Below are 7,994 nucleotides of genomic sequence, written 5' to 3' on the forward strand. Positions count from 1 at the left end.
CCCCCTATGGCGGCCTAGCCCTCAGAAGTAGTCGTGCGGAGGAAGAAGAAGACAGATCACATGGTTCCGAAGATGTGCATGGCAGCATGAATCTCAAATGCAGCCTAGCCCTCAGGAGTAGTCGTGCGGAGGAAGAAGAAGAAGACATCACATCAAGAGCCAGACACATGAAATAAAATCTCTTGTTCACACTATAAAATTTTATTGAAATTTACTGAAATTTGTAGGAGATGACTCGGTAAAACTGGCAGCTACCCTATGCAAAGCAGTGTGGCTAGACCTACATGTAGGCCCCCACATCAAAAGCGGAGCCACTAATTTTCTAGAGAATGGATATACAGAAGAACAAGATGGCTTGGGAGAGAGTTTTTCCCTGGAGAAGAAGGGAACGAGGAGATTGACGGAAGTCACAGAACAATGGAACATAGAAGAATAGAAAAAGAAGAACTGACTAACGATTACGTGAGTAAAAATGGGTATTATCTCGGTCAACACACGAACGCACTAGATTGTGCGGCGCGAAAAAGAGCTCGATGCAGCTCTTCCTGCGTGGAGTGGTCAGACCGGTCGCCGGTAAGAATCGGCGACGGCCGACGAACGCAAACCCGGGAGGGACCCCGTCAGGATAGGCGCACGTAGGGTTGTTCTAGGATCGGCAGGCCACCTAGAACGCATTCAATCGCCGCGGAGATGAATGAAGAACAACAGAGGGGGTTGGAAAAGATAGGGTTTGGAGAAGAGGATAAAAAATATAGTTTGTATTGATTTTGATCAATTGGATCCCCTAATCGGCCGTGACCCTTTATGTTTATAGGGTGGGGTGGACTTATCCCGCAAGAAATCCTGTTTACAGATCTAAATCTATGAAAAACCCTAGTTGTACTCGGACTCTACCTGGATCGGTCGGACCTACCGGTCAGACCAGTCGGTCCCTGCCGGATAGGCCACAGTGCCTCGACCGGTCAGACCGCTTGGTCCGACCAGTCAGACCGGTTGGTGCCAATTTTGGCTGCCAAGATATGCCCCCTTTTTTTGGTAAAGCTTGCTTGCCAAAAAAACATTCTTCTGAGCAAAAATTGTCTAAGGGCGATGATTAACACTACATCGGCCATTTTTTGTACTAAAGGCGATAAACAATTATCGGCCATGTTTTGCTCAAGTCGATGTTGAAACAACTTGTTTGGGCAGCCACACCTTCTTCATTGTCGCTGACGTCTTTGGCACGGCCTCCACTTGTTGTTCCATTGCCTCCTTCTTGCGCATACGTTACAGCCTTCGCTTCTGAGTATGAGACAAGCCTGAGGGACACCACCTCGGCTGTAAATACTTTGAATCTTGCTCCTTGCTCTTCTCATTCTCTTTGCTGCAATCAACATCTTGCTTGACCGGATTATTGCTAGCAACAATCGGTCTTTGTAGTAATGCATGATTTGGATACATAGGAGAACATTGAATATAATATGATTGAATATGCATCCTACTATAATCTATAGGTGTATAAAAGTAAGGATTCCAGCAATACCATGCAGCAATTGGTCCACTAGATGAAGTATAATTACCTTGACTCGATTGCTCTTGATGTCTTGACGATGATCCCTTATCCTTGACTTCGCTTGGTCGCCCCTTCTGTCTCTGAGCACTCCCTTCCTTCTCATATTTGGCCAAGAGTTCCTTAAAACTCGGCCTTGTCTTGATTTTGGAGGAGTTCTCAGATTTACTGGGCGCACCGGTCAGACTGGTCCCATGACCGGTCAAGACCGGTCGAACCGCCGCTATGGCCGGTCAGACTGGTCGACTTGTTGTCAGCCTTCTTCTTTTTGTCTTGCCCCCCGAGTATTTTTGTGCCTTGAGAGGTCTGTAATGTCAGCTTCTTTTCAGGTCTTTCATCACCAATAACTACATTTTTCCCTTTTGTCGATTCGGCTTGACTTGGCCGAACTAACACTTTGGGATTATTCAATTCCAACATATGCACCGGGAAAGGATTCTGATCAATTTGCATATTAGGAATAACCAATCGTCCTTCATTAATGGCCGATTGAATTTGTCTACGTAACACATTGCAATCATTAGTGGCATGCGAGAAAGTATTATGAAATTTGCAATATGCTCGCCGCTTCAATTCTTCAAGCGGCGGTAAAGTATGTGACATCTTGACGTATCCAATCCTATATAACTCATCAAATATCCTTTTGCACTTGGATACATCAAAAGTAAATTTTTCATCCTGCCGATTTTTGTGAATCGGCTTAAGAGCAGAACAAGTAAATGGTTTGGCTTGAGATGGCCAAACAAACTCAGCAGCATATACATCTTTAGACTCATCGTCCGAACAATCTGAATTGCATTCTAAAGTATGCACACTAGAACGATGATATCTATGAGACTCTTGAGGCTCTTTGCTTCGGCTTTCTATAGCCAAAGCTCTTTGATGCACCTGAGTAACGGTAAAGAAATCATAGCCCTCTAATCTTTCTTTGATGTGAGAGCGCAAGCCATTAAAAGCCAAATCAACTAGATTTTTTTCTGCAATATTCACACTAAAGCATCGGTTTTTTGTATCGCGGAATCGTCTTATGTAATCATTGACAGATTCATCACGCGATTGTCGAACTGATGTCAAGTGAGACAATTTAAGCTCATCATGCCCACAGAAAAAGTGCTCATGGAACTTCTGCTCTAATTGTTCCCATGAGCCAATAGAATTAGGTGCCAAAGAAGAAAACCATGAGAAAGCGGTTCCAGTTAGAGATAAAGAAAATAAACGCACTTTCAATTCGTTTATTGAACCAGCTTCTCCTAATTGGGCAAGATACTGACTAATACGCTCAAAAGTACTTCTAGTATCTTCCCCACTGAATTTAACAAACTTAGGCAACCTAAAACCAGTAGGGTATGCAACCGAATCAAACGAAATAGGATACGACTTTTGGTATGTGCGGGTTTTGCTTTTAACATCCACTCCAAAACTTTCTCTAAGCAAATTAGCCAAATCATTCTTATAATCAGTAAGCATTTTATTGAAATTACTCGAAGAATTTGGTTGTGTGGATGTAGATACCTCACGCTAGTTTGGAACATACTGACCGGATGGACTGGTCGGACCGGTCTGTACGACCGGTCGGACCGGTTGGGGGGAACCGGTCTGACCGGACTGGTATATCGGTCTGATCGGTCTCTGCCGGTTTTGCCAACGCTGTACATATTGGTCGAACATCTTGTCGGAGATAGGACCGATGTGTGGCACTGAGTTCCTAGAGACTTCTGGTGGTGTGCACTGAACAATCTTGTTTGTTCGGCTAATGTTGGCCGAACCAGGAATATTCATAATGGGGTCAGTGTATGTAGGTGTCACAGTTTGACCACTGAAATAATTTATCGGCATCCCATATTGAGGTTGACTCACAGGAGATGCTGCCGATGGTTGAGGAACATAAAATTCAGAAGTAGAAACAGATTGAGGTTCATCGGCTGTTTCTGGTTTCTTACCAGCCGATTCCCTTTCCTTAGAGCTAAGCCAATTAACCCAATAAACATCACACTCAGCTAGCAATTTTTGAATTTGTTCCATAGTAACACCAGAAGGTGGAGCAGTTGCAGCAGGTGTTACCTCAGTAGATGCATCCGTGGAGATGGAAGCGAAGTCGATCTCTTTGATCTTGGTGACCTTGCCGCGTCGATCGACCTTGATGCTCGCAAGTGCCGCTTGTAGATCTTTTTCATCGTGCATCTTTTTGCGCTCCTCCAGTAGCAAACGGATATCTTCCGGAAGATGCTCGTATGTCGAAGGGATGATGTTCTCCTTGTCGATTTCTGTGTTGGAGCCTATCTTCTTTGGAGTAGATTAGATCGGTTTTATTAACCAAGATCTTTCTTCCCCAGCGGAGTCGCCAAAAAATATGTTGACGCAAATCTCGGTCAACACACTAACGCACTAGATCGTGCGGCGCGAAAAAGAGCTCGATGCAGCTCTTCCTGCGTGGAGCGGTCAGACCGATCTAAGGGACCGGTCAAACCGGTCGCCGGTAAGAATCGGCGACGGCCGACGAACGCAAACTTGGGAGGGATCCCGTCAGGGTAGGCGTACGTAGGGTTGTTCTAGGATCGGCATGCCACATAGAACGCCTTCAAACGTCGCGGAGACGAAGGAAGAATAGCAGAGGGGGTTGGAAAAGCTAGGGTTTGGAGAATAGGATAAAAAGTAGAGTTTGTATTGATTTTGTTCGATTGGATTCTCTAATCGGCCGTGACCCTTTATATTTATAGGGTGGGGTGGACTTATCCCGCAAGAAATCCTATTTACAGATCTAAATTTATGAAAAACCCTAGTTGTACTCGGACTTTACCTGGACCGGTCAGACCGGTCGGTCCCTGCCGGACAGGCCACAGTGCCTCGACCGGTCAGACCGCTTGGTCAGACCGGTCAGACCGGTTGGTGCCAATTTTGACTGTCAACACTCATATCTAAGATGGGTACCATATCCAGGCAGAGCTATATATTGTGCGTGCTACGTATTCCCGATCATCGCCTGAAGATAATGATTAACTCCAATTCAGAAATAATATTGGCCCAAAGTTCTTTCTCTTCCACATGCTGACATGCGAAGTGCATTTACCTCTATACGGCTGTCCCCATATTGACCTGCATGCGAGCATGCAGCTTGCAGCTTGCAGCATGCAACCCACACGACCACGCCTGGGTGCACGTAAGTTTTTTTTTCTCTTTTCTTATTCTTTAGTTTTTTATTCATTTTCTTCAATTTTTTCTTTTTTTCCTTTATTACTATTTTTTCTCCTAATCCGGTATGTATATCAGTTTTTCTTTATTTCGTCTCCTTCTACTTATTTCTCTTTTATATTTATTTCTTCACAAACTTTTCTTATTCTTTCTTTTGCTACTTTCTACTGTTTTTATATTTTATTTCACTCATCTTAGGTCTCTAAAATTGGATCTCACCAAATATATTCTTAATGGACTATTACCATGTGGAACTATTTGGTCGTAAAAAGAAGTTAATGGTTATAGCATTGACTTGTTTGTTCGTTCTTTAGACTAATTTATTCGCTTTTGTAGACTAATTTGTTTGAATAATTTGACTCATTTGTTCGCAATAGTGATAGATCAAATGTTCGCGATGTTTAATATTTTGTTCGTTATACACTATTATTTGTTCGGTATGCTTAATTTTTTATTCATAAAAATAATTATTTGTTCATATTGTTAATTCTTTTGTTCCTAGAATCAGAAATTGTACAAGTATTTTTAAAAATATTTTACAAATATAGACAAATATGGTCTTGTTTTGAAGATCTTATCATAAGAAAGATAATGGTGTAATCTAAATTTAATTTAGATTCTCGGTTTAATAGCTATATTTTTTTTAATTTCAGATTTATATGCATCATGATTATTGTCCTATCTTCATGCATGCACATGATCTCTTTTTTCTTTTAGTGGGCCGATGGCCCAATTAATCCAGATCTTAAGGCGATGGTTCCCACATCCATAGTGATAGCTAATCACGCATAGCATATCCTAATACAACGGGTATGATTTGGGTACCCAACGGCAATGACAGCACGGCAGCATGAATCTCCAATTACGACACGGGAAGATTTTATAGGTGTTGACGCCAATTCGGGACCAACACACGATCGCACTCGAACGTGCAGCACGCAGCGACGCTCCTTGCAGCGCCTCCGTGAGATTCGGTCAGACCGGTTTGGTGGCTGGTCAGATCGGTTTCGCCGGGGAGCCTGACAAAGATCCAACGAACGCTCGCCCGGGAGGGACCCCGTCAGGGCAAGCGCACCTTGGGTTGTCCTAGGCTCGGCAGACCAGCTAGGGCGCCCTCTCATGCCATGGAGACGAGAGATGAACAGCACATAGGGTTGGAAGAAAAAGATAAAAAGATAAAATGTGTTTGATAGATGCGATTAGATACCCTCAATCGGCCGTAACCCTTTATATTTATAGGGAGTGATGGTCTTATCCCATTAGGAGTCGAAACCCTAATTAATTTCGTGTCAAAATATAACTCCTAACTCGGACTGGGCTGTCCGAACCGGTCTGACCGCCCCTGTCAACCGGTCTGACCGGTCTGGGTCTGAGTCAATTCTTCCCGGAGCCATAACTCTCTCATCCGAAGTCTAAATTGGACGTTTCATATATGCATTTTGATCGTCTCGACGAGAGCTACGCAATGGTGAAGTCAAATCTGAATTTTGGCAAAGTCACCTTGACCGGTCTGACCGGTCTATGCATACCGGTCAGACCGGTACGCCCAGTCATGCCAATTTTGGTCATCAACATATGTCCCCCTATTTTTTTTGGCAAAACTTGCGTGCCAAAGAATACTCTTTTGGACCAAAATTATCTAAGGGCGATGAATAAAACATCGGCCATATTTTATACTAAGGGCGATAACAATTTATCGGCCATAACTTGCTTTAATTCAAGCTGACAACAAAATAACTTGCTTTAGCTTCCATATCTTCTTTGTAGTTGCTGACCTTACCGGCGTGACCTCAGCTCGTTGCTCCATCGATTCTCTATTATGCAAACGTTGCAATCTTTTTTCTGAGTATGAGACAAGCCTGACAGACACCACCTCAGTTTTAAATATTTTGAATCTTGTTTAATATCTTTCTCACACTCTTTGCTGCAATTAATGTCTTTTTTGACCAGATTGTTACTAGTAACAATCGGTCTTGATGATACACAATTTGGATACATAGAAGGATATTGAATGTAATAAGATTGCATATGCATCCTACTATTGTGGCAGAACCACTTTGAAATACACCAGTTATAGTGATTCAAACACTTCAACTAGTATAACTAATGGTCCTTCGGGTAGAATCCTGATATAGCCACTCGATATCGGATCGTAATACAAGTATACATCCCGCATGAAGGCGAGTCAGAGATACAACAATTCCACAATATTTTACATCACATAAATAAGGAGTATAATTTACATCAAAGTTTTGAAGCTAGCAAGCCGAAGCTTGAGCTTTTACAGTTTTATTTCAAAGGAAGAGGTTTCATAGAAACAAACTACAAAGAAGAGGTCCTGCAGCGGAAAATAAAACACGACTATGTACAAACGTCGTAGGGGTGATGTCATGATAAACCCAAACATGACATCATTCATCCAAACCATGGCTGGTGGATGGTTCCCATTCCATCGTCCAGCCAGCAGGTAAAGCACTAGGCCAAGTTGAGCTAGAGTCTTGGTCATCGGAAAACATTCCTGAAAATATTATCAAAAGCAAGTCTGAGTATACTAATACTCAGCAAGATTGACCCGTCTAAGGGTATAGTATAGCCCTTTAACTAGACATGAAAGGTTTATGAAGGTTCTGGAGTTTCTTTTGCTGAAAAGCAACAAAGAGTAGATCCTTAAGATCATGTTTTAGCTTTCAGATTCTAGGTAGTTTAACCAGTCTAAGTATGCACCTATCTATACAAACAAGGTAAAAGATATATTTGCATCCAACAAATTGAGTATCATCATTGTTCCACTTCTTACTCTATGCAGCAAAGGGATTAAGCAGTCTCATTCATCGTGAGAGGCGGACGATTCTGAATTGAAATTCAACCTTGCAAGGATAAGCCCAACACACACGCTTGGAGCACTGACGAGTCACTCCCAAGCAACCGTTTGCCTTTCATTTAGGTTCATGGACAGGGCCACTCTCCCTGGTTACAACAAGCCCGACCCTCTCTGTAGCCGTGGATTGTTGCAACATATAATATATAACTTCCTATCTCTACAAGAGAGTGGGGTAAAGTCCACTTGCCGGGCTAATCGGTTACTAGGCTTGCCGCGTACCATATTTACGGCATGTGGTTATTACTTTCAAACGCTTAACCACCGCTACCACACACTGCGACCTTAACAAATTTCATTAACATAGACGGACTTCAACAAATCCGCCCATGATCCTTATAGTGATTGCAGGAAGTAAACAATCAACTCCTATAAGCT

Source organism: Panicum virgatum, chromosome 3K (genome assembly GCF_016808335.1).
Source record: "Panicum virgatum strain AP13 chromosome 3K, P.virgatum_v5, whole genome shotgun sequence".
Taxonomy (NCBI): Eukaryota; Viridiplantae; Streptophyta; class Magnoliopsida; order Poales; family Poaceae; genus Panicum; species Panicum virgatum.